The 24,788-nt window shown below is 38.5% G+C and overlaps 1 long non-coding RNA gene across 2 annotated transcripts; it reads left to right on the top strand.

The window, feature by feature from the left end:
* Positions 1–23: 23 nt before the first annotated feature.
* LOC118020796 lies at positions 24–22,843 on the top strand. Of its 2 annotated transcripts, none has more exons than XR_004682013.1 (3): positions 24–180; positions 974–1,041; positions 22,211–22,843. It is a non-coding gene; the product is annotated as an uncharacterized LOC118020796 (long non-coding RNA). The 2 variants fall into 2 exon arrangements; XR_004682012.1 differs by having other exon boundaries at positions 22,185–22,843.
* Positions 22,844–24,788: the final 1,945 nt, after the last annotated feature.

Here is a 24,788-nt window from a genome sequence, read left to right as displayed (position 1 = left end):
CGCCCCGCCCTTCTGCGAAGCGGTCTGGGAAGTCGGGTGTTCTGCGAGCAATAGTCGCAGCCCACTTGCGGCTTCTCGCTGTTGGCCTTCTCCTTCCTGGTTCTGCTGTAGGGTTTTGCATTAGCTTCCGGACTTTGAAGAGAAACTAAAGCAGTGAAACTACAGGGACTGAGGCTAGAGGTACCTGAGGACCTCCGTGTGAGGGACAGGCTCTAACCCTGCAGAAGTCTTTTGGCCTCTAGCCTGCTTCCCGTTCTTTTTTCTCCTGACCCCCCCTCCCCCCCCCCCCCCCCCCCCGTACTCTGTAGTCAGTATCTCTCTGGCCTAAATAAATACAGCAAGATGAGGTATGCAAACGGGTGCTGGGTAACCAGATACATGAACCCGAAAGGGTTGAAAACAGTGGTACCACAAAGCCTTCCGTATCACACGTGGTTTGGTCTGTCGTTACTTCGCTTCTGTCAGGCAATAACAGGAAGACCTTCCTTAGGGTTTTCCAAAAATCATCTTCCTTTTAGTTGGCTAAAGGACTTTGAATCAGAAAGTGTTTTTGGTTAGAGGGAGGAGCCTGTGAGCCACTGAGGCAACCCAACAGCAGTCAGGAGGTGGGGATAAGGTCTTGGCTTTAACATCATCTACAATGCCTTAGCTTGAGGGTGAGAAAACTATCCAGCTTCTTTTAAAAGCCCCTCTCTGTCAGTTCTTTAGTGCCTTTAAGCATAGCCCTTAGGAGTGTGGGCTCTGGGCTGGAATCTTGGTTCCTCCACCTATTTGCTGTGCAACCTTGGCAAGTTACTTAATGTGCCTGAGAGAAATAATGAACAATGTATGTAAGTTATTATTGTTCTTTTTCCTTTGTTTAGATTCAGCTCTAGTGTAGTTTGCCATGATATGCCATTAATAGATCCAAGAGAATCTTCCAAAAGAATTTAAGCACATCTAATGATTCTTATTTAAACCTTTTATTTTTCAGTTGAGAAAACAGGTCAGAAAGATAAACTGATGGGCCCAAGCTAGAAGTGCAAGTATCCTGATGTTCAGGTTAGTGCTCTTTTCCTGGCCCATACCTCCAGACTTCTCTCCCTTACATCCTTACTTATATTCTCTTCTTTCTTTTCTAATTTGTGTATAGTTAATTGCCCAGCCTCATCCCCTTCCCTTCCACAACCACTGTAACAGGAAAAGGAGACCCTTGCAGAGGTCACAGTGTTCCAAATAGAAAGCAAAACAAACAAAATTGCAAGATCCCTTACCTCATTTTAATTTTATTGAAATTTTTAATGAATAAGGAATAACTTTGTTTTTTCCATTGAGCAAAGATAAGAAACCCTTCCAAAGATAGGTTCAGCCATAGCAGGTCTCAGAAAATTACTGGCAGGAAACACTATTGATACGAACAAAACCAGATCAAGTAAGTCCCTCCCATCATTTTGGGTATTTGAAAATAGCTTTTATTTTCATGAAAACAATACATAGTTATTCAAACAACAACAACAAAAATTTATCCAAATCCCATAATCTACAGGTAACCATTTTTTAAAGTGTATGTTGTAGTCTTCCAGATATAAAGAATAAAAAACACATAAAGACATATAAACACAATATTTCATAAACTGGATTTTATTATGGATATAGTTCTTTTCTCACTGAACAATATATCATGATTAACATCATTTTTAAAAGATAAATGGATGTACTATCATTTGTCTAACCAATATTCTATTGCTATTTGTTTTTTTTCCAAATTTTTAATATAATAAACAACTCTGATAAACTCCCTTATGTGACATTAATGTCAGCCAATTCTTCAATGTTATCAACTAGAAAAAAGAAAGTTGTAGTTACTTTGAAAAATATACTTTATATATGGGACTCAAGGACTAAATTCTCCCATTTGAAACACACATAAATCTTGGGCAGTACGTTTGTCTGTCTGGTGTGGTATTTCAATAATGTGTGTCGAAGCTTGGTGGAGCAGAGTAATGTGTGGTGAGGCTCCTTGGAACAGGTTGGTAGACATTGCTAGTTGTTTAAGCCCAAATCCTTTCTTCCTTACTAGCAGAACTCTGATTTTTTTCAGGGTGACAGTGTGTCTAGTTAAAAATATTTACTTCTCCAGATTTCTGTAAGCCATGGCTGGCTGTGTGACTGATCAATAAAATGAAAATGGATATTGTTAGGAGAGGCTCAAAGCTTTATGGAAGAAATGTCCTTTTAGCCATTGGACCTGTACCCATTTTTTTTTTTCTTACCTGGAACAATGATACAATGCTGGAGGTGGAGCAGCCATATTTCAACCATAATAACCAAAGCCCCACATAGTATTAACAGTGTAGGAAGCCAGAGGTGCCAGGCTTTGTGATTGCGTTAGAGGGCTAGCTTATTAGCTTTGGACCCACCCATTTCTGGATTTGTTGTTATGTAAGGGAAAATAAATACCTGCTATTTAAGGTTTTGTTATTTGGGTTTTCTCTTATAAGCAGTGAATGCAATTCCTAATGATAGAACAAGATAGGACAAGTCAGCATTTATTTAGCATTGTATGTAGAATTTTTTAATAGGGCAAAATAAAAATGGGGACACAAAATGGAAACAAATAAGCAACAACCACACACACACACACACACACAAACCACTCTCAATACACTTAGTTTCTCTTTAAATACCCAAATGTTACAATGAGATTAACAAATCATTTTATAATAATTTGATTAAATTCTGTAAGTTAAATTATATTCACTGATACAGTGGTTTTAAAATATGTCCACAAGTTCTTTGATGCTTCTTCCTTCAAACGGTGGGACTTAATTCCTCTCACCTTGAGTTTGGACTGTGTTTAGTGACTTGTTCTCATGAATAGACTTGTGTGACTTCTTAGAGGAGATTATAAAACATATGCCAAAAAATAAAACCTACACGAGTTTTTTTCTTCTTCTCTCTCTGGGACTTCTTACTAGGGAAAGATGGTTGTCAAGTCTTAAGGACTCTCAGGCAACTTTATAGAGAGGCCCACATTATCAGTAATTAAGGCTTCCTGCCAACAGTCAGTAAGGAACCAAAGACTCTTGACAACAGCCATGTAAGTGAACTTGGAAGCAGCTGCTCCAGTCCTAGTCAAGCCTTCAGATGACTGCCTCCCTCATCAACATCTTTATTGACTTTAGGAGAGATCCTGAGCCAGAACCACTCCATTAAGGTGCTCCCAAATTCCTGGCCCACAGAAACTGTAAGATAATACATGTTTGTTGTTTCAAGCCATTAAATTTTGGGATAATTTGTCATGCAGCAAAGAAAATAATACAGCTGGGTATAATAGAGCCTAGCACAATGGCTGGCACATATGTAGGTGTTTAATGATTTGTTGTTTGAATTAACAAACAATTCAGTGAAGTAGAATATATATTTTTTCACTTTAAAGGATAGCATACAAGGCTGGTATTATCTTTGCTCCCTGACACCTGTGTTATATAAGGGTTTTCTGATGTGATCATAGAGAAATCAATTGTGGATCTTACTGAAATCTAAACATTGACAATCCTGGAGGAAACATATAGTGAATAGAGCAGTGGAACCCTTGAGACCTGTATAGTGTTCCCGCTATTATCACTGATTAGCTGAGTGGCCCATGGCAAGTCATCTAAACCTTCTAAATCTCAATTTTCATATCTGTAAATTGTGGAAAATAATCCCAACCTACCTCAAAAGGTGGTTAATCAGATTATATGTGACAGTGTAATTGAAAAGCATGGACGTTCTTTTAATTACATTAGGCTCATGAGATCCTATTGTATGTTTAAGCAATTAAGTATTAAATATTTTAGATGTGTATACTATGAAGAGTTTTCTTTCAAGAGGTGATAACTTATTACTGATTTTACTGTGTACCTTTGTAAAATATTAGCATCATTCATAGTGAGCAGTTAAGATTTAAGAGTATGGCAGGATGGTAGGTTATTATATGTCAGATCTCATTTTATTAGCCTGTTGAAAATTTATTGCACTTTAAAAAGAATACATAATTATAACTGCCTCCTTTTCCTTTCCATGAATTAATTTGTAATTGCGGTTGGGTGTGTGCCCCTCTTTGTGGTAATAGTGGTAGTTAAGCATACTTAGTAATAAATATACATTTAACCAATAAGTTGGTCTGAGTCTAAGAGTTTATCCTAAAGCAAAATTGCACCCAACAGCAAGAAAATATGTAGTGGGTGAATTATCCAAATTCCCTGGTTTTATTGTATTGTTCTTTCTTGCTTTCTGGTATCCAGTATGACTCCACATCGATTTTAACTACTGGCTTAACTAAACATCAGGTTATTTGTAGTTGTAGATGACCCCCGCTACCTACCATCTTTACTAACTTGAATAGGAAGTAGAAGAATTCTAGAAAAAAGGACAGAGCTTTCTTTTCTGGTGATGGTGTGCTTTTCAAGCAGGGCTTCTCATTTCATATTGAAAATACCTGCCAAGATAAAGTACTTTCATCCTACAGAAACTAAAAGAGCATTTCCAAACAGTTTTTATTCCTTACACCTGCATCTTCACAAAATCTACCAAGATTTGAAACAGTTGGAAAGGCTAATGTTATTTTCTAAGTTGATAGACATGTAAAGGGGATGAAGGTAGAGAACGGAGGAGAGGAGAAGATAAGGAAAAAAAAAAGAAAGTTTAGGAAATACTTTTAACCTCAAGGGAAGAGGACTCAGCATGACTCACAACATATTAGCTTGAAAGCAGAGACTGCCACGGTTGCACTGAGGAACTTGTGTCTTCTAGAGAAAGATTCTCAATTTATGAGATTGGGCTCTCTGGGATTACTTACCCTGACTTTCTCTAGTTTCCTAGAATATGAATCAAAATATTCCTTAATTGTTTTCCCTCGTGGTTCAACAAGAGCAGAAAGCATTTGTTTTAAATGGAATAGGTGAAGCTGGCTTTAGTTTAAAATCCCTAAGCAGTAAATTATAAATGTGTATGCTACTTCTTTTATTGTAAAGAACTAACTGACTTACAAATCTTAGCTGCATGTTGTGACATCTTTTTTCCCCTCATTCCTTTTAAGTTGTATTTAAATGTGTGCTGTTTCCCTGGTTCTGAAGGGAGCAAACTGACCTTGTTCAGAGATTACTACGATGTCTGTTCTAATCTATCTGGGGCTGCTATAGATAATTGTGTCTCTCAAAATTCATATGTTCAGGCCTTAACCCCAGTGTAATTTTAGGGCTTATAAAGAGGTGATAAAAGTTAAATGAGGCCGTAAGGATAAGACCCTCATCTAGTAGAGCTAGTGCCCTTGTAAGAATAGACACCAAAGGGCGCCTGGGTGGCTCAGTTGGTTAAGCGACTGCCTTCGGCTCAGGTCATGATCCTGGAGTCCCGGGATTGAGTCCCGCATCAGGCTCCCTGCTCAGCAGGGAGTCTGCTTCTCCCTCTGACCCTCACCCCTCTCATGCTCTCTCTCTCAAATAAATAAATAAAATCTTAAAAAAAAAAAAAAAAGAATAGACACCAAAGCTCATTCTCTCTATCGTGTGAGGACACAGTGAGAAGGCAGCTGTCTGCAAACCAGAAATAATCCTCATCTGAAACTGAATTGGTGGGTGCCTTGATTTTGGCTGTTCTATCCTCCCAAACTGTGAGAAATAAATTTCTTGTGTCTAAACCATCCAGGCTGTGATATTTTGATATGGCATCCCAAGCAGACTAATATGGGGCAGGCTCTGATGCAAGATGTTCTGCCCTATTTTGCCTAATTCAGAACTCAGGTGAAAAAAGCTTGAAAATGCTGAAAACCGAATTAACAATCCTCAAACACCTGAGGCAGAGATTATGGCTGAAACATACAACAGACTGCCTAAGACAAAAGCTGGGTAGAGTTTCTTTGGGAAATTAAGACATTCAAAAGCAACTATGTAAATGGGGGAATTTAGAAAGCCATGTGCATGCTCAGGGCAAGACACATACTCAAACACTCAAGAAGACCCTATGCTTTCACCTTGGCCTCATCCCTTGGTACATTGAAAGCTGGCAAGTTGAAGGAGGGCCCTGGCTCAGAGCCAGTTTGCAAAGACTGGGAGTTCCTAGCATTCAAGAATATTTCTATCACAATCCTTGCTGAACACAAGCTAAGGAGCAGAGACTGCAGTGACCACATGTGACAAGGAATACAGTCTTTGCAATAATAGTTTGGCAAGGACATTAAATCAACTGATTGCTACAGCCTTCCAACAACCAAAAAATAGTGAACCCTGTGAAAGAGGAAGAATTTGACTTCTAGTTATGACATTATAATAGCCAAATGTCAGTTCTAACCAAAAAAAAAATAAATAAATAAATTACAAGACATACAAAGAAACAAAGAATGGCTCATTCAAAGGAATGAAACCGTCTGTGAGGAAGTCCAGACATTGAAGTTACTAGACAGATCTTAAAATAACTGTCTTAAATATGCTCAAAGAACCAATAGAATAAAATGGACAGAGAACTAAAGGAAATGAGGAAAATGATGTATGAACAAAATTAGAATATCTATAAAGAAATAGAATTATAAAAAGGAACAAAAGAAAAATTCTGGGACTGAAGAGTATGATAGCAACAGCTTGGACAAACTATTGGCTCTAAGACAAAACAGCTTTTTTGCAGAAGATTCTGGCCTGGTCCCCCATCAGGAGATGATGTCTCTGAACTCAAATCATAAAATATGGCATGGTTTGGTGTGGTTTAGTGGAAAGATGTTGTGCTTTGGATTAAGATTGATGTGCTTGAATTATAGCTATAAATAAAAATAACAATGACTAGCATTACTAATTGAAGTAGAGAAAGCTCTAAGAAGGAAGAACTCAGAGTCTAGGACTTACATAACTTCTGCTGCTCACTTACTATCATATTAGGCACTATATTAAACACTTTCCTCACTGATTTATTTTCATCTTCACACCGACTCTCTGAGGAGGCATTACCAACTAATAAACTAGTCTCAGAGATTAAGCCCTTGTAAATAGTAAAAGGGATTCCACTCTGTTTTTTTTTTTTTGCTTTATTAAGGTATAATTGATATGCAATAAGGTGTATGTAAGATATATGATATGATGTTTTGACATATGTAAACATAACCACAATCAAGATATTGAACATATCTATTGCTCCCCCTCCAAAGTTTTCTCCTGCTGCTCCTGACCCCTCCCCATATCTAAACAACCACTGACCTGATTTCTGTCTCTATAGATTAGTTTGCATTTTCTAGAGTTCTATAAATGGAATCACACAATGTGTGCTCTTTTTTTATCTGGCTTTTTTTCACTCAGTATAATTACATTGAAATTAAACCATGTTGTTTTGTTCATCAATAGTTTATTCCTTGTTATTGCTGAGTAGTGTTCCATTATAAGGATATACCACAATTTGTGTATCCATTCACTTGCTGATGGACAATTAACCCAGTTGTTTCTGACCCTAAACCCATGCCACACTCTTTCCCCAGCTCCTTCACATACTGTGTGGTCTTGGGAAACCTAACTATTCTCTCTGAGCCTCAGTTTTTCTCATCGTAAAAATGGCAATAATATTTTTCCCAACAGGATCGTTATTAGTGAGATAACATGTGAAAGCACCTAGTACTGTGCCTGGCATACAGTTGGTGCTTATAAATAGTCATATTCTCCAGGAAAGAAATATCTCCAGGAAGGAAAAGAGAAAAAAATATAGCAGTATATGCCTTTCTTGAGTCTTTCTTCCTGCAGTTTCATCTCATTCTTGCAGATTGCTTGATTTAATTTCTCCTGCTTACATCTTGTCTGCACCTCATGGAGATGATGTTCCCCTTTTCTCTCTAATCCAAATATGGACACAAATTCTTTTTCTTATTCTCATACCATGGCTGAAATAGAATGATGTTTTCACAAAAATTAAAGGATAAATTAAAAGGGCATAAGTATATAAAACCAAACAGTGTAGAAATAGTCAAGAGTTCCAGAGCATGCTTCTCTCCCAAATAATCCCAGCAAAGTAAGTCAAAGAGCTTTGGTTTTTTTTTTTCTTTTTTTTAACTTTCAGTTATTATTTTGACAATTTCAGATTTTACAGGAAAGTTGCAGGAATAGTATAAAGAGTCTTGACACAACCTTTTCCTTGATTATTACTTTACAACTTTAACAACTCATTTAAACTATTCTCTTATTCTCTTGCCTCCAAAATTTAGGCTAATAGTGGCTTTGGCAGAAAATACTCAATTAACTCAGTATGATAACAAATATAACAACAATAACAATTCCAAAAGTTGTTTACTGAATACCTGATAAGTGCCAGACTACCTGCTGGATGTTTAACTGGGACTGTCTCCTTCTCTAAATAACCCTGGAAGGCCAGTACTATTATTACACCCACTTAACAGATATGGATATTGAGACAGACAGGGCTCTGGGATATTGCCCAAGGTCACACAGATAGAAATCTTATAGTACTAAATGCAAATGGAACCAAATAGATTCCTGGACCTGCAATTCTAATGCTAATTTTAAAAATCAAACGTCAGCAAACTACAGCCTTTGGGCTAAATCCAGCCCACAAAAGAGCTTTATTTAGTCCCAGACCTGCTTGTACAAGAATCACATCCTCTCACACAAATGGGTGGGCACAACCTGGTCTGAGCTACTTCCTAACCTGCCTCCTGTTTTTCAGTTATCTGACCATTTTCTCTCACTGACTTCTGTGATTTCTTGTCTTGCTCACAGAAAACTACAAGCCTGACTCTTGAAATTCTAACTAACTAGACACCGTTCTGTCCTTCTTTTGAGGGTCTCAGGGTCTAAAGGAAATAAATTGATAGGCAAGGTTAATCTTCACCAGGCTTGGGCATTCTTGGGACATTTTATGATGACTCACCCCAGACATCTTAAATAATAAAAATGAAACTGTACATGTGATGAAAGGCAGCAAACCTGAGGTGGACGCTGTGATGCATTGTTCTGATCCCCCCCTTTAGGACTGAAAGATTTATTCCCCTAGCTGTTGGGAGTGCTGGCAGCAGACAACCCACAGCTGCCTGCCCTCTCAGGGAACTGCCTCAGGTGCAAACACCTGACTTAACTCAAGGTCATGCCTCCTTTCAGGGCACCCACACACAAGGACTGATCAACATAAGGATATAGAAACTCAGCCTCCCAGCTTCAACCTGTGGTATTCCCTAGGGCCATTCCAACATCAGAGTTCCCCATAGAAAGACTACACATAGCCCAACTTCTTCCTCTCTACAATCCTGCTTCCTCCTCTTCTCTTTCACAGGCATCGACCTCAAAAGCACTTCCTAATAATCTTTATGCATGCTGATCTCTGTTTCAGAGTCTGTTTTCTGGGGAGTTCCACCAATGACAACACCTAAAGCAAGAGGAGAGCTATTTCTCAACCCCCTCGAAATCCAAGCTCTTTTCTAAGTATCGAAGGTCAATAGGTGATATAATTTTGAGTGACTTCTCCCTACCTAGAGCTAGTTCTTCATGCACTGACACCAGTGTTCCACATGAGAAATGAAGAGAAATAGAACCAGTGAACCCGTCAGTCTTGTTCTCTGTCCACAAATGAGCTTAGTCGTTTTACCATGCTGTTCAATGTTGATTTAGATAATTACTGGTTTTTAAAATTTTCACATTTAATCAGAGGTAGAATTTTGAAATACTTCCAGTATGTCAGCCCTCTTTATAACCATATTTGCCTTAGGGTAAACCTCAATAAAATATTCACTTGTACACATATTTTAGGGACACTTGAAAGATTACATATTAGAGACAGTTTTCCTGTTTTTTCTGGTATATTTTTAAAATGTTTCCATGGTGATACACCCGATAGAGTAGTAGATATTGGACAAAATGTGTTCTAATCCTTGCTCTGTCACTCACTAGCTGTTTTTTGAGCCTCGTCGTTCTTACCTATAAAGGAGAGGTAATGATGCCCATCTTTTAGAGTGATTGTGTTGGTTAAATGAGAGGATATTTGCAAAGGACCTACCACATTCAAGTTTTCGATAAATGGTAGCTATTTATTTTTACTTAATTTTTTAAAATTTAAATTCAATTAGCCAAGGTAGAGTACATCATTAGTTTTTGATATAATGTTTAATGATTCATTAGTTGAATATAACACCCAGTGCTAACTGGGTGATGGGAATTAAAGAGGGCATGTGATATAATGGTAGCTATTTTTATAAACAAGTATAATAATGACAAGTGGATTGGCTAAAAATTTTAAAAGGAAATACCTTTTCAAAAAATATTTCGATTTATTGCCACATTTTTAGACTCCTAGTATCAAATATTAATTGATAAAGATGTTCACTATAAAGATCTCTATACTGAAATGTGCATAAATGATCTTCATCTAAGAAGCAATTATCTCTAAAGAAAAGGAATTGGAATAAATGATTTCTAAGTCTTTTTTCAGTGCTTACAGCCTCAAGAGTCTATGGATTAGGATGACCCTCCAAAAATAGAAGCAACTATTTCTGGGATTTGAAGCTCTCTCTGTTGAGGGTGGCTGCATGTCAACAGAACTTTAGTTCTAAGTCTCCTTGACTAATAGTCTTTTTTGCAAATAATTCAGACTCTCAATCTGTTATACCATTGTGTGTACAAAATACCTGTCAGTATAGAAGCAGTCAGTAGTGATTACATTATTATAAAAATGGAAGTACCTTTCCAGTATTTATCCCTAGCCTTACAGTTGCTTAAACTCTATTTAAATTGATTATATATTATGGCTCATTATTTTTCTCTCAATACTAATTCCTTCTGCTGATTAGTGAATTTATACACAGAGGCAGTTCTGTGTATAAACAGAAGGGAACAGAAGGGAAGGGTTTAGCTTTCCCTCTGTCATCTGTTAACAGGGTTCCCCCAGGGACTAGTTTCTCTGATACAGTTCCTGCAGCTACCTTACATCTTTGGACATGTCCTAGGGCATGTGGCCCCCACCCCCCATTTCATCTTTTGTCTCTGGAATGAGTTGTATACATATGTCCATCCTCTAGAAACAATTTACAGTCAAGCCTTACCTCTACTTTGAGTTGGACTTGTCTTCTCTTACTGAGTGGGTCCAGGCTAGCAGACACATAAGACGATCTTTATTTTCCTCCCTTTCTAAATATCTATCTCTACATCCATCTTTTTACTTTCTGCCTAAGAAGAGGAGTCTGACCTGCTTTCTCACAGGAAATAGGGTAGCATTTTGTCTCTCTCCCTACCCTACTTCACCCTACTTCACCCTACTTCAACCATCTAATATAAGTACTAGAACATTGCCAATCAAGATAACATTACCTACCCCCTTATACATTGAACTTTTGCCAAGGATATAAATAATGGAAGAAAATGGCAGAGGCCAGGGGTTGAGGGTGGAAGGTAGAGGCTGAGTAACACTTTATAGTTGAAGCTTGACAGATCTAAATGAAAGGTGAAGGTGGTATACAGAAACAATAGAAACTTCAGAGTTCAGGAGAATCAGAACTCTAGTTCTATGAGGAGAATAGAATTTGTGCCCAATATAAAATGTGGAAAGACAATGGGGGCAGGGTCAGAGGCAAGATAGTGGTAGAGTAGGGGACCTCATTTCATCTAGTGCCGTGAATGTAGCTAGATAACTATCAAGCCATTCTAAACACCCATGAATTCAGCCTGAACTGTAAGAAAAAAATATCTGGAACTTTACAAGTAGAAAAGTGACTGCTTTTTGCAATGTAGGAATTGCGGAGATGTAAATCTGAGGGGAGATATTGGAAGATAAACAGAGTGAGGAGGGAGCTTCCATAAGCTGGCTACCAGAAAAGGATATAGCCCCAGAAGGCAAAATTAGAACCATTGGAAATCTGCTCCAGTGAGAGACATCCCTGTCTGAAAGGGGCTCAGGGGATGAAAAGGGCAGAATTCTAGGTGGGTCAGTGTGGTCTCAAGATCCCAGGAGTCACAGAACTAACTGGGGTGCCTGAGCCGGTAAAGTGCCCAAGCACTGGAGCAGGGAAACTGGTTATGGTTAATAAGCCCAGGGTGTGACTCTCCGTTAAGGTCACCATAAAGCACCAGCCAGGCCCATCAGGTGACTGCTCTCCGCCTGGAAACACTGAAAGGACTGGAACACGTGGACCATCTGCCATTGCCCAGGAGGGTTGGAATGGGTGTGCCACAACCAGGCAATAGCTCTCAGGGTGGCAGCCCCATAAAGGACAGTACGGTGACACTCAGCTCTACCCTGGGAGCTGCTGAGTGGGTATGTGCACAAGCCTGCGACTGCTCTCAGCCCCAGGGCACTACAAAGGGCAGTAATGCAGGACCCTTGCGCTCCCCCCAGGAGAATCGCTGTGGGCACGCACTACAGGAGTCTGCAGAGTTTGGCACACAGGAAAGTGAAGACTGTTTGTCCCAGAGGGTTTAGTGAAGAGAGGGGATCACGATCTTTCTGCTCTGGGGCTGGAGATTGGGGCATGGCCATTTTTATTTTGATCCTCTAAAGCACAGAAAGCCTTCAGGGAACAAAAGCCACACTGAGCCCAGCCCCCTGGCAAGGGGTGGTGCAAGTCTGCCAAGGCAAAGATGCCTGAGAAGCAGCACAGCAGGCTCCTACCCCAGAAGACCAACTGGAAGAACAGGTGCACAACTAGTTTATGGATCCCACAAGACTATAAAACTCCAGAGCTAGGGGAAAATAGTATATAGAACTCGAGGTTTTTTTTCTCATGATTCATTTATCTTTCAGTCTAAAATTTCCCATTTCTTTTTTTCCTTTTATTTTCCTTTTCAACTAGTTTCTTATTTTATCAACTCTTTGTTTTTAAGTCACTTTTTTACTTTTATTTTTTACATCTACATTTTATAGACATGCTTCATTTTTGGCCTTTTTTCTCTTGAATAATTTTATTTTTGTATATATATAAGTTTTGCTTTCTTTGCGATTTTGGGAGTTAGTGTCTGTAACACACAGATCAAAATTCACTCAGGAACGAGTGGATCACCCTGTTTTGTTGACCCTGTGAGGTTATATTCTCTCTACCCACGCCCCTTTTGTTTTGTTTTTGTTTGCTTTTCTGTTTTGGTTACTGACCACTTCGGATTCGTCCAGTGTGTATTTTGCTTGGGTCGTGGTTGATATTTTTGATTCTGCTCACTCACTCATCCATTCTTCTCTGGGCAAAATGAGTAGAAGGAGGAGTTCACAACAAAAGAAAAACCAGATGTAATGTTCTCTGCCACAGATCTAATCAATATAGATATAAGTAAGATGTCAGATATGGAATTCAGGATAACAATTATAAAGTTAATTGCTGGGCTTGAAAAAAGCATAAAAGACACTAGAGAATCTCTTAGTACAGAAATGAGATCTAATTAGGCTGAACTTCAAAATGCTATAACTGAGGTGCAGTCTAAATTGGATGCTCTAACAGCTAGGGTGAATGAGGCAGAAGAGAGAATAAGTGATCTAGAAGACATGCTGATAGAAAGGAAGGAAGTTGAGGAAAAGAGAGAAAAACAACTAATAGCCCAGGAGGAAAGGCTTCAAGAAATTAATGATGCCATGAAATGTACCAATGGCAGAATTATTGTGGTGCCTGAGGGTGAAAAGAGAAGAGAGAGGGCCACAAGGTATATTTGAGCAAATCATAGTTGAGAACTTCCCTAATCTAGGGAAGGAAATAAGCATTCATGTCCAAGAGGCAGAGAGGACCCCTCCCAAAATCAATAAAAATAGATCAACACCCCGACATAAAATAGTGAAGCTTGCAAATTTTAAAGAAAAAGAGAAAATCCCTGAAAGCAGCTCAAGCAAGCCTCCTTACCTACAGAGGAAGGAACATCAGACTAACATCAGACCTAGTCACAGAAACCTGGCAGGCCAGAAAGGGCTGGCATGATACATTCAGGGAACTAAATGAGAAGAAGATGCAGCCAAGAATACTTTATCCAGGAAGGCTGTCATTCAGAATGGAAGGAGAGATAAAGAGCTTCCAGGACAGACAGAAGCAGAAAGAATATGTGACCACCAAGCCAGCCCTGCAAAAATATTAAAGGAAATACTGTAAGCAAAGAGAGACTCCAAGAGTAACATAGACAAGAAAGAAATAGAGACAACCTACAGAAACAGGGACTTTACATTTACATGCAATACAATGGAACTAAATTAATATCTTTCAATAGTTACTCTGAATGTAAATGGGCTAAATGTCCCAATCAAAAGGCACAGAGTATCAGATTGGATAAAAAAGTAAGACCCATCCATATGCTGTCTACAAGAGACTCATTTTAGACCTAAAGACACCTCCAGACTGAAAGTGAGGGGGTGGAGATCCATTTACCATGCTAATGGACCTCAAAAGAAAGCTGGGGTAGCAATCCTCACATCAGATAAATTAGATTTTAAACCAGACAGTAGTAAGAGATGAAGAGGGACACTATATTATACTTAAAGGGTTTATCTAACAAGAAGATCTAACAGTTGCAAATATTTATGCCCCCAACATGTGAGCAGCCAATTATATAAACCAATTAATAACCGAAGTAAAGAAACACATTGATAATAATACATTAATAGTAGGGGACTTCAATACCCCACTCACAGCAATGGACAGATCATCTAAGCAGAAGATCAACAAAGAAATAAGGGCTTTGAATGACACACTGGACCAGATAGACTTCACAGATATATATACAACATTCCATCCTAAAGCAACAGAATACTCATTCTTCTCGAGCGCACATGGAACTTTCTCCAGAATAGATCACATACTGGGTCACAAATCATGTCTCAACCAATACCAAAAGATTGGGATTATCTCCTGCATATTTTCAGACCACAATGCTTTGTAAGTTGAACTCAATCACAAGAGGAAATTTGGAAGGAATTCAAACACTTGGAGACTAAAGAGTATCCTGCTAAAGAATGAATGGGCCAACCAGGAAATTAAAGAAGAATTTAAAAAAATTCATGAAAACTAATAAGAATGAAAACACATCTGTTCAAAACCTTTGGGATACAGCAAAGGCAGTCCTAAGAGGGAAGTACATTGCAATACAAGCCTCTCTCAAAAAATTAGAAAAATCTCAAATACACAAGCTAGCCTTACACCTAAAGGACCTGGAGGAAGAACAGCAAATAAAGCCTAAACCAAGCAGGAGAAGAGAAATAATAAAGATTATGGGCGCCTGGGTGGCTCAGTTGGTTAAGTGACTGCCTTCGGCTCAGGTCATGATCCTGGAGTCCCGGGATCGAATCCCGCATCGGGCTCCCTGCTCAGCGGGGAGTCTGCTTCTCCCTCTGACCCTCCCCCCTCTCATGTGCTCACTCTCTCTCATTCTCTCTCTGTCAAATAAATAAATAAAATGTTAAAAAAAAAGGTTAAAAAAAAAAGAAATAATAAAGATTAGAGCAGAAATCAATGAAATAGAAACCAGAAGAATAGTAGAACAGATAAACAAAACTAGAAGCTGGCTCTTTGAAAGAATAAGATCGATAAACCTCTAGCCAGACTTATCCAAAAGAAAGAGAAAGGGCCTGAATTAATAAAATCATGAATGAAAGGGGAGAGATACGACCAACACCAAGAAAATAACAGACAATTTTAAGAACATATTATGAACAACTGTATGCCAACAAATTAGGCAATCTGGAAGAAATGGAAGCATTCCTGGAAACTTAGAAACTACCAAAACTGAAACAGGAAGAAATAGAAAATCTGAACAGACCAATAACCAGCAAGGAAATTGAAGCAATAATAAAAAACCTCCCAGGGGCACCTGGGTGGCTCAGTCGTTAAGTGTCTGCCTTCGGCTCAGGTCATGATCCCAGGGTCCTCGGATCAAGCCCTGCATCAGGCTCCCTGCTCCGCGGGAAGCCTGCTTCTCCCTCTCCCACTCCCCTGCTTGTGTTCCCTCTCTCGCTGTGTCTTTCTCTGTCAAATAAATAAATAAAATCTTTAAAAAATAAAAAATAAAAAACCTCCCAAAAAAACAAGAGTCCAGGGCCGAATGGCTTCCCAGGGGAATTCTACCAAACATTTAAAGAAGAAATTATACCTATTCTACTGAAGTTGTTTCAAAAAATAGAAATGGAAGGAAAACGTCCAAACTTGTTCTATGAGGCCAGCATTACCGTGATCCCCAAACCGGACAAAGACCCCATCAAAAAGGAGAATTATAGACCAGTATCCCTGACAAACATGGATACCAAAATATTCACCAAGATACTAGCCAATAGGATCCAACAGTACATTAAAAGGATTATTCACCACAACCAAGTGGGATTTATTCCTGGGATGCAAGGGTGGTTCAACATTTGCAAATCAATCAGTATGATAGATCACATTGATAAAAGACAAGAACCATATGGTCCTCTCAATTGATGCCCAAAAAGCATTTGACAAAATATAGCATCTTTTCTTGATTAAAACCCTTCAAAGTGTAGGGATAGAGGGAACATACCTCAATATCATAAAGGCCATCTATGAAAAGCCCACAGCGAATATCATTCTCAGTGGGGAAAAACTGAGAGCTTTAAGGTCAGGAAAATGACAGGGATGCCCACTCTCACCACTATTGTTCAACATAGTACTAGAAGTTCTAGCCTCAGCAATAAGATAATAAAAAGAAAAGACATTCAAATTGGTGAAGAAGTCAAAGTCTCACTCTTCGCAGATGACATGATACTTTATGTGGAAAACCCAAAAGACTCCACCCCAAAATTGTTAGAACTCATACAACAATTCAGCAATGTGGCAGGAAACAAAATCAATGCACAGAAATTAGTTGCATTTCTATGTGACTGAAGAAAGAGAAATTACATTTGTACCCAAAACCGTAAGATAACTAGGAATAAACCTAACCAAAGAGGTAAAAGATCTGTACTCTAAAACCAAGAGAACTTTTACGAAAGAAATTGAGGAAGACACGAAGAGATGGAAAAATATTCCATGCTCATGGATTGGAAGAATAAACATTGTTAAAATGTCTATGCTACCCAGAGCAATCTACACATCCAATGCAATCCCTATCAAAATACCGGGGCGCTTAACCAACCTCGGATGGTTAGGCGTCTCTTCAGCTCAAGTTGTGATCTCCAGGCCCTGGGATCAAGCCCCATATCGGGCTTCCAGCTCAGCAGGGAGTCTGCTTCTCTCTCTGCCTCTCCCCCTGCTTGTGCTCTCTCTCTCTCTCTCAAATGAATAAATAAAATCTTAAAAAAAAAAATACCATCCACATTTTTCACAGAGCTGGAACAAACAATCCTAAAATGTGTATGGAACCAGAAAAGACGCTGAATAGCCAGGGGAATATTGAAAAAGAAAACCAAAGCTGGGGCATCACAATGCCTGACTTCGAGCTCTATTACAAAGCTGTGATCATCAAGACAGCGTGGTACTGGCACAAAAACAGACACATAGGTCAATGGAACAGAATAGAGAGCTCAGAAATGGACTGTCAACTCTATGGTTAACTGATCTTCGACAAAGCAGGAAAGAATATCCAATGGAAAAAAGACAGTCTCTTCAAATAAATGGTGCTGGGAAAACTGGACAGCCACATGCAGAAGAATGAAACTGGACCATTCTCTTACACCATACACAAAGATAAACTCAAAATGGATGAAAGACCTAAGTGTGAGACAGGAATCCATCAAAATCCTAGAGGAGAACACAGGCAGCAACCTCTCTGACCTCGGCTGCAGCAGCTTCTTGCAAGACATGTCTATAAGGCAAGGGAAACAAAAGCAAAAAGAACTATTGGGACTTCATCAAGATAAAAAGCTTCTGCACAGCAAGGGAAACAGTCAACGAAACTAAAAGGCAATCCACTGAATGGGAGAAGATATTTACAAATGGCACTACAGTTAAAGGGCTGGTATCCAAGATCCATAAAGAAAACTCAACACCCAAAAAACAAATAATCCAGTCAAGAAATGGGCAGAAGACATGAACAGACATTCCTCCAAAGAAGACATGCAAATGGCCAGCAGAAACATGAAAATATGCTCCACATCACTTGTCATCAGGGAAATACAAATCAAAACCACAATGAGATACCACCTTACACCAGTTAGAGTGGCTAAAATTAACAAGACAGAAAACAACAAATGTTGGCGACGATGTGGAGAAAGGGGAACCCTCCTACACTGTTGGAACCCTCCTACACTGTCTACTCTACGCATAGAGCTGCCCTATGACCCAGCAGTTGCACTATTGGGTATTTACCCCAAAGATACAGATATAGTGAAACGAAGGGGCACCTGCACCCTAATATTCATAGCAGCAATGTCCACAATAGCCAAACTGTGGAAGGAGCCGACATGTCCTTCAGCAGATGAATGGATAAAGAAGATGTGGTTTATATATACAATGGAATATTACTCAGCCATCAGAAAGGATGAATACCTACCATTTACATCGACATGGATGGAACTGGAGGGTAATATTAGGCTGAGTGAAATAAGTCAATCAGAGAAAGACAATTATCATGTGGTTTCACTCATGCCGAATATAAGAAATAGTTCAGAGGATCATAGGGGAAGGGAGGGAAAACTGAATGGGAAGAAATCAGAGAGGGAGAAAAACCATGAGAGACTCTGGACTCCAGGAAACAAACTGAGGGTTGCAGAAGGGATGGTGGGTGAGGGGGATGGGGTAACCGGGTGATGGGCCTTAAAGAGAGCAGGTGATGTGATGAGCACTGGGTGTTATACGCAACTAAAGAATCATTGAACACTACATCTGAAACTGACGATGTACTTATGTTGGCTAATTGAATTTAAATAAAAAAAGAAAGATGCTTTCCACACCCCCTTCCCCCCCCACACAAAGATAATAGGGGCAAGAAAGACACATGTGGGGCAGAAAGGAGTTGAAGGAAGGAATAAGCAGCAGGAAATTTAGCTGGTTTGCTTCTCTTGTATCAGTGGTCTTTTATAGTATTGCTGCCTTTTATCTTTTAAGTGAAGACATATCCCCCAACTTAGCAACATGGGCATGTATAAAGCTCCCTAGAGTGTGAGAAAGGAAACGAGGAGAGATGTTGTACTCCAGTTTATCCAGCTGATGACTGAAAGGCCAATTCCCTTTTCTTCCACTCTATGTTAAATATGTTTTTGTGAACTGTTAGATAATGTTTTAACACTATTTCTGTAGGAAAGTGCATTCTTCAAATTGGATCACCTTAAAATGAATTTTTGGGATACAGCTCACATGGAGACAGGAGACTTTTTCTAGTTTACTAATGTTAACTATCTAGATGTTGCAGATAAGGAAAATTCAGGTAAAACAGTGACTTGCGAAAGGCATTATGATCAAATTGAACTAAAATTAGAATTTCATGCACCTTCATTCAATCTGTGAAACTTCTTTTTCTACCGGATCTCTGGGGAGCCTTTGCCTCGAAGACAGTATTGGTGGAGGGGGATGGAGTCGGGAACGGAACAAACTAACCACAGTTTGACAGAAAGATCACTTTCTTTTCCTTTCTCTCTCAACTGCTTTGCATTTCTACTTCTCTTTCCATCTATCTCTTTCCTCCTCCTCTCCCTTTTCCTCTCCTTCTGTTTTCATTTGCATGTGTTTGGGGGATGGGGGAAGGTAAGGTGGCAGGGGTTGTTTTTCTTTTCTTTTTCTTTGCTTCCTGCTCTTTCACTGTCCTCAGTGTTTGGTCTGTCTCCTTTCAGTCTCTTTCTTTTTATTTTTCAGTTCTTGTTTTTATATCTTTTATATCTGCCCCTCCTAGTAGAGAAAGGGATGTCATTATTACTTTGATTAAAAGAAAAGTTTAAGTTCTTTGCCCTTTCTGGATCTGTGCTAAGCATTATAAAAAGGAAATTGCATAGACAGTGTCTGACATCTGAAGTATACAGTGTAGACTGTGGTTTTATAACACCGTCATGATTCTTGGCTTTGAGTTTGTCTGTTTTTTAGTCCCATTAAAAATCTGGTGGTAGCAACGAACTGCCTCCTTCCAAAAATGCCTAAGTCATGGGCATAATGGGCATAATCGATTTGTATGCAATTTCAGAATGTTCAAAAACTCCCTGAACCCCTTAGGAGTGTATGACCTCAGATCAAGAACCCTGCCGGTTGTTGCAATACATTTCACAAATGTCACTCAATTTGATATAGGAAGAATCGTAAAACATCATAGAACATAATCAATTTTAATTCATTTTGTTAAGAAAATCAATAGGCTATATAGCAGCCATTTTGTGTGGTTGGAGAGGTAAATGGGGAAGAAATGTTATCAAATTATAAGTAGATTGTAACATCATCCAAAAGGAACAAACATTTATTGAGCACTGCTGACCACAAACATACCTATATATAAAATTCCTACATGATACAGCTGCTATAAAAATTATATATGTACACATATATACAAATATATGTGTGTATGTAATATATAAAGTATAATAATATAAAATGTTATATACATGTTAAATTTTCACAACAGCTGTATCATGTAGGATTTACATTGAGATAAGGAAATTGGGGCTCAGAGAGATCAAATAGCTAACTCAAGCCACCAATTAGTAGATATAGATAAGGATTCTAACCCACATCTAACTCTAAGGCTCCCTTGGAAGATAATTTCTTACTTATCTTTTCTGTTGAACATAAAACTTAGCACATTGGAGGTATTCATGGAAGGTTGGGGTGTTGATTGAATTAAATCAAACAGTAAAGTACAGAACCCTGCAGTAGATCATTGGAGGCTTGAGGCCACTCTCCCCACTCCTATTCACCATTTAATTTCATTTCTTTAGAGAAAAGGAAGGGGGCATTTTAACAAGTTCTGAAGAGTATAGAGAATCTACAAAATTGCAGAGAAATATAGTAATTTTCTTCTGTTCATCAGAGGAATATGTCAGTTCTGGCAGTGTGAGGGTAATGGGCTTGAATGTGCCAATTTTCATTTGGAAGGAATTACTGCGAAGTTAATACAATATTAACTTGAGGAAGCCATTTTTGATTTAGTAAGTCCTCTGAACATTAAAGAAGGCATTCTGACTGAAGCTCCTGAAATATAAAGAACAATTTGAAACATGCCTAGGAGGAAAATACAGCAATTGGAGCCTAAGGAAGTTCTCAAATGAAGTCTGATTTTAAAGGAAAAAGAATATCATTGATTTAATAAATTGTTCAGAATGTATTTATATGTACTCAATCTGAGGCTAGCTAATGATGGAAGCCATAATTTGAAGAGAAGTTGATGAGGAAAATGAAAGCAATATCAGAATGTGGACAACTCTCAGATAGAGGCTGGTTATATTTCCAAAGAATACTTTTAGGGAAGCTAATAAACACTTAACAAAGTTGAGCAGAAAGTACTTCAGAAGTAACTGTCATCTTAGAAGCCAGTCAAGACAGTGAAATAATGAAGAATCAGTGATTATGTTCCCTTGCTTGATAGTATTCATGATTTAAAAATAAGCCCATATTGACTTCAGGTCAAGGCAAGTTCATGATGCATAATTTTTAAATTTCTCCAATTCTCCTTTCTAAAAACATACTAAATAACTAGAATAGCAAAAGAAAAATTCTATTTACAACATCCTCACAACATCTTCAACTAACAAAACATCCCATGGATCTCAGAATACCCTTTCAGATTATGGCTTGCCTTACCCAAACCACAAACAATGCAGGACCCATACAGGACATGTCTAGGCCTAGCAGCTATGCAGAGGTAGTGGAGGGGAGAGAAAGAGAGTTTTAATTGTTCTATGAACACTGGAATACAAATTTCCTCTGCTTTTAGAAAGTTCATGTTAGGCCATTTCACTTGTACAAAAGACCCACATTAGTACCTATTTTTGCTAACCAAAAGAAATCCAAAGAGGGTTTTCACTTTTATGAAGAAAGGTAAAAAGCAAAAATAGTGTTCAGTGTTTATAGGTGAAGTGAGAACCCAGAGCAGTGAAAGTGGCACCCTGAAGCTCCTTCCCTGGGAGCTACACTTAGCATCTCAGCATCCAGCTGCCATAGCTTTGAATTCTATCCATGAGCATCTGTGCTTTATCTCAATTTATTTTGTGCATTTGTTAGCAAGATGTGTCGTAAGGTATCAGAAAAGCCTAAGAGAGGTTATTTTTTTTCTGGGGGGGTCTGGGAACTCTAAAAAGTTTTCCATATAAGTTATGATAACTACTTCCTCACTTTATGGCATTTTGGTTTATGAAAGCTTTCATGGGAACATTCTACTATCAGATTGTGAGGGGAAAACTACAGCGATTGCCAAGATATACTCCAAAGGAGAGAGAGTCCCTCCTGGAATGGAATTCTCAGAAATTGAATATTGTGAGAATAACAGTGGAAAGGAGAAGACTCCAGGCTCCAGTTATGGGTGAGTGGAATGAGAAGAGCACAGCTACACACTCAGGCACTATGGAGAGATAAGAAGGTATGCTGTGGCTCAAATGCTCAAAGAACTCAAAAATATCTAATAAAATTCCTGTCCTAAGGAAAATGCTCCTGTGAAGAGAATTCAAATTGAGCAGGACAGGAACTCTTAGGGCAGATGGGAGAAAAGGATCAAACACTTTGGGGGAAGGTAGGATTCCAAAGATGGCAGATCTCAGAAAGTGGGTATGACTACACAGAGAGGCTATTTATATCTTTGTTTGTTGTATCTTTATCTATCTACCTATAGTCTTTGTAATAACAATACAGGAGAAAGCTCTGAAGCAGTGGAGGTAGGAAAGCTATCATAGTGCATCTTAATCCCCTACAAGGGAATCATTTTTCTAAAGACATGGAACACTTGGGCTTATTTATACATGAACAATGGAAAAGAATATTGTCAAGCACTAAATATACTAGTATTTAAAAAAATGGGCTACAGGGTGGCTTAGTCGATTAAACATCTGCCTTTGGTCCTGGGATCGAGTCCCACATCAGGCTCCTTGCTTGGCGGGGAGCCTGCTTCTCCCTCTGCCTCTACTGCTCCCCCTGGTTGTGCTCTCTCTCTCTGTCAAATAAATAAATAAAATCTTTAAGAAAAAATGGGCTACAAGATGAAACTGGATAATTAATGTATTCTAGAAAATATACAACAAAAAGCAGATGAAAACTAAATAATACAATTATCTAAAAGAACTTAAGGAAACAATAAATAAAAACTGAAAGAACAGCAGGGGCACCTGGGTGGCTCAGTTGTTAAGTGTCTGCCTTCAGCTCAGGTCATGGTCCCAGGGTCCTGGGATCGAGCCCCACATCGGGCTCCCTGCTCGGCGGGAAGCCTGCTTCTCCCTCTCCCACTCCCCCTGCTTGTGTTCCCTCTCTCACTGTCTCTCTCTCTGTCAAATAAATAAATAAAATTAAAAAAATTAAAAACAAAAAAACTGAAAGAACAGCATACATTATAATTAGGAAACTGGAAATGAGGTGGCTAAACATCGATTGGGGATTGGTAACATTCAGAACTGGGCTCAAGTCATGTGAAGGCTGGCCCCATTTCCAGCTTACCCTTACTTATAAACTGTGTCCCTTTTTGGTCCTAATTGAAATTTATAGATTCCCCTTTCCTGCATGGTTCTGAACTCTAATTTTCTCCCTATAACTTGAATCTATGAAAATTTTTGCTCAAATTCTCATCTTTTCAGTTACTCTTCTCAGATTCCCTCATTTTCTGGATTAAGTCCCCATATATCCTCACTGCCTGAATGAGGATTCTTCAAATACCTTCACATTGTTCTAAGACAATCTAGTCCACCATTGTCAGAAATAGAAATTGGAAAATATAGTTTATAAAGGAGGAAAAGGAAGGAAGGAAGGAAAGAGAGAAAGAAGAGGAGCTAGAAAGAAAGAAAAGGAGAGAGAGAGAGAGAAAGCAAGAGAAAAATGAGAGCTATAGAAGATAGGAAAAGAAGATCCAACATAAGCATAAGAAGAAGATGAAAGCAATAGAACAAAACAAATACAAAAATCCATAATGCAAGAAGATTTTCTTTAAAAAAAAAATTGGAACATCTACATTGAAAGATCACCCAATTAACCCTGGCAAATGAACTCAGAATTGTAAACACGAAGACATAGTCTATTAAAACTGGACAGTAAAGAAAGCACTTTTTGGACATCTGAGCATAAAGACAAAGTTACTTATAAAGAAAAAATAAAATCATATTTTCATCAGATTTATCCACAACATAAGATAATAGAGCAACATATTTAAGAGACTCAAGGAAAGAACACATGAAACAGTGATTTTTATACACGTGCAAAGTTGCTTTTAAGTATAAACTATAGTACAACAAAGCAGTTGTGAACATGCAAGAACTCATGGAATATTTTTCCCTGAAAAATCTACCTAGAAAACAAGATTCAGGCAATCAAGTAATCATGAGATTCTTCAACTGAGTTCTAGGAGCATAATAGCTTGCCAATAAATGTTAGTTGAACAGATGGATAGATGTATGGATACATTTAAAGAATAAATTTGTGGTTTTCAGGCTATACCTGGTAGGGAAAAGGAAAGAGCTATCCATATTACTAGTTACCAGAGAGCTAGCAATGTGAAGTCAAAGAATGTTAGTTCTGGGGAAATTTTAGATCAAGATGAATAAACTGTCTCAGAGTGATTTGCCCAAGATGCACAAATGGCCCATGGATGAGCCAGGAAATGGATCCAGAGTTTTCTGAAACTTATTGAATTTCTCTTTAAAAACTCATTTGCTGACAAAGTATAAATTTTTAAATAGCATCATTCATTTTCCCGCCAAAATAAACTCATCCTGTTCTCTGTATCCCATAGTAAAATGTTTCTTGAAGACTAGGTCATAACTTTTCC

The sequence above is a fragment of the Mirounga leonina genome, unplaced genomic scaffold (assembly GCF_011800145.1).
Source record: "Mirounga leonina isolate KUSES-001 unplaced genomic scaffold, KU_Mleo_1.0 Mir_174, whole genome shotgun sequence".
Classification (NCBI taxonomy): domain Eukaryota; kingdom Metazoa; phylum Chordata; class Mammalia; order Carnivora; family Phocidae; genus Mirounga; species Mirounga leonina.
This window is presented reverse-complemented; position numbering and strand designations above follow the sequence as displayed.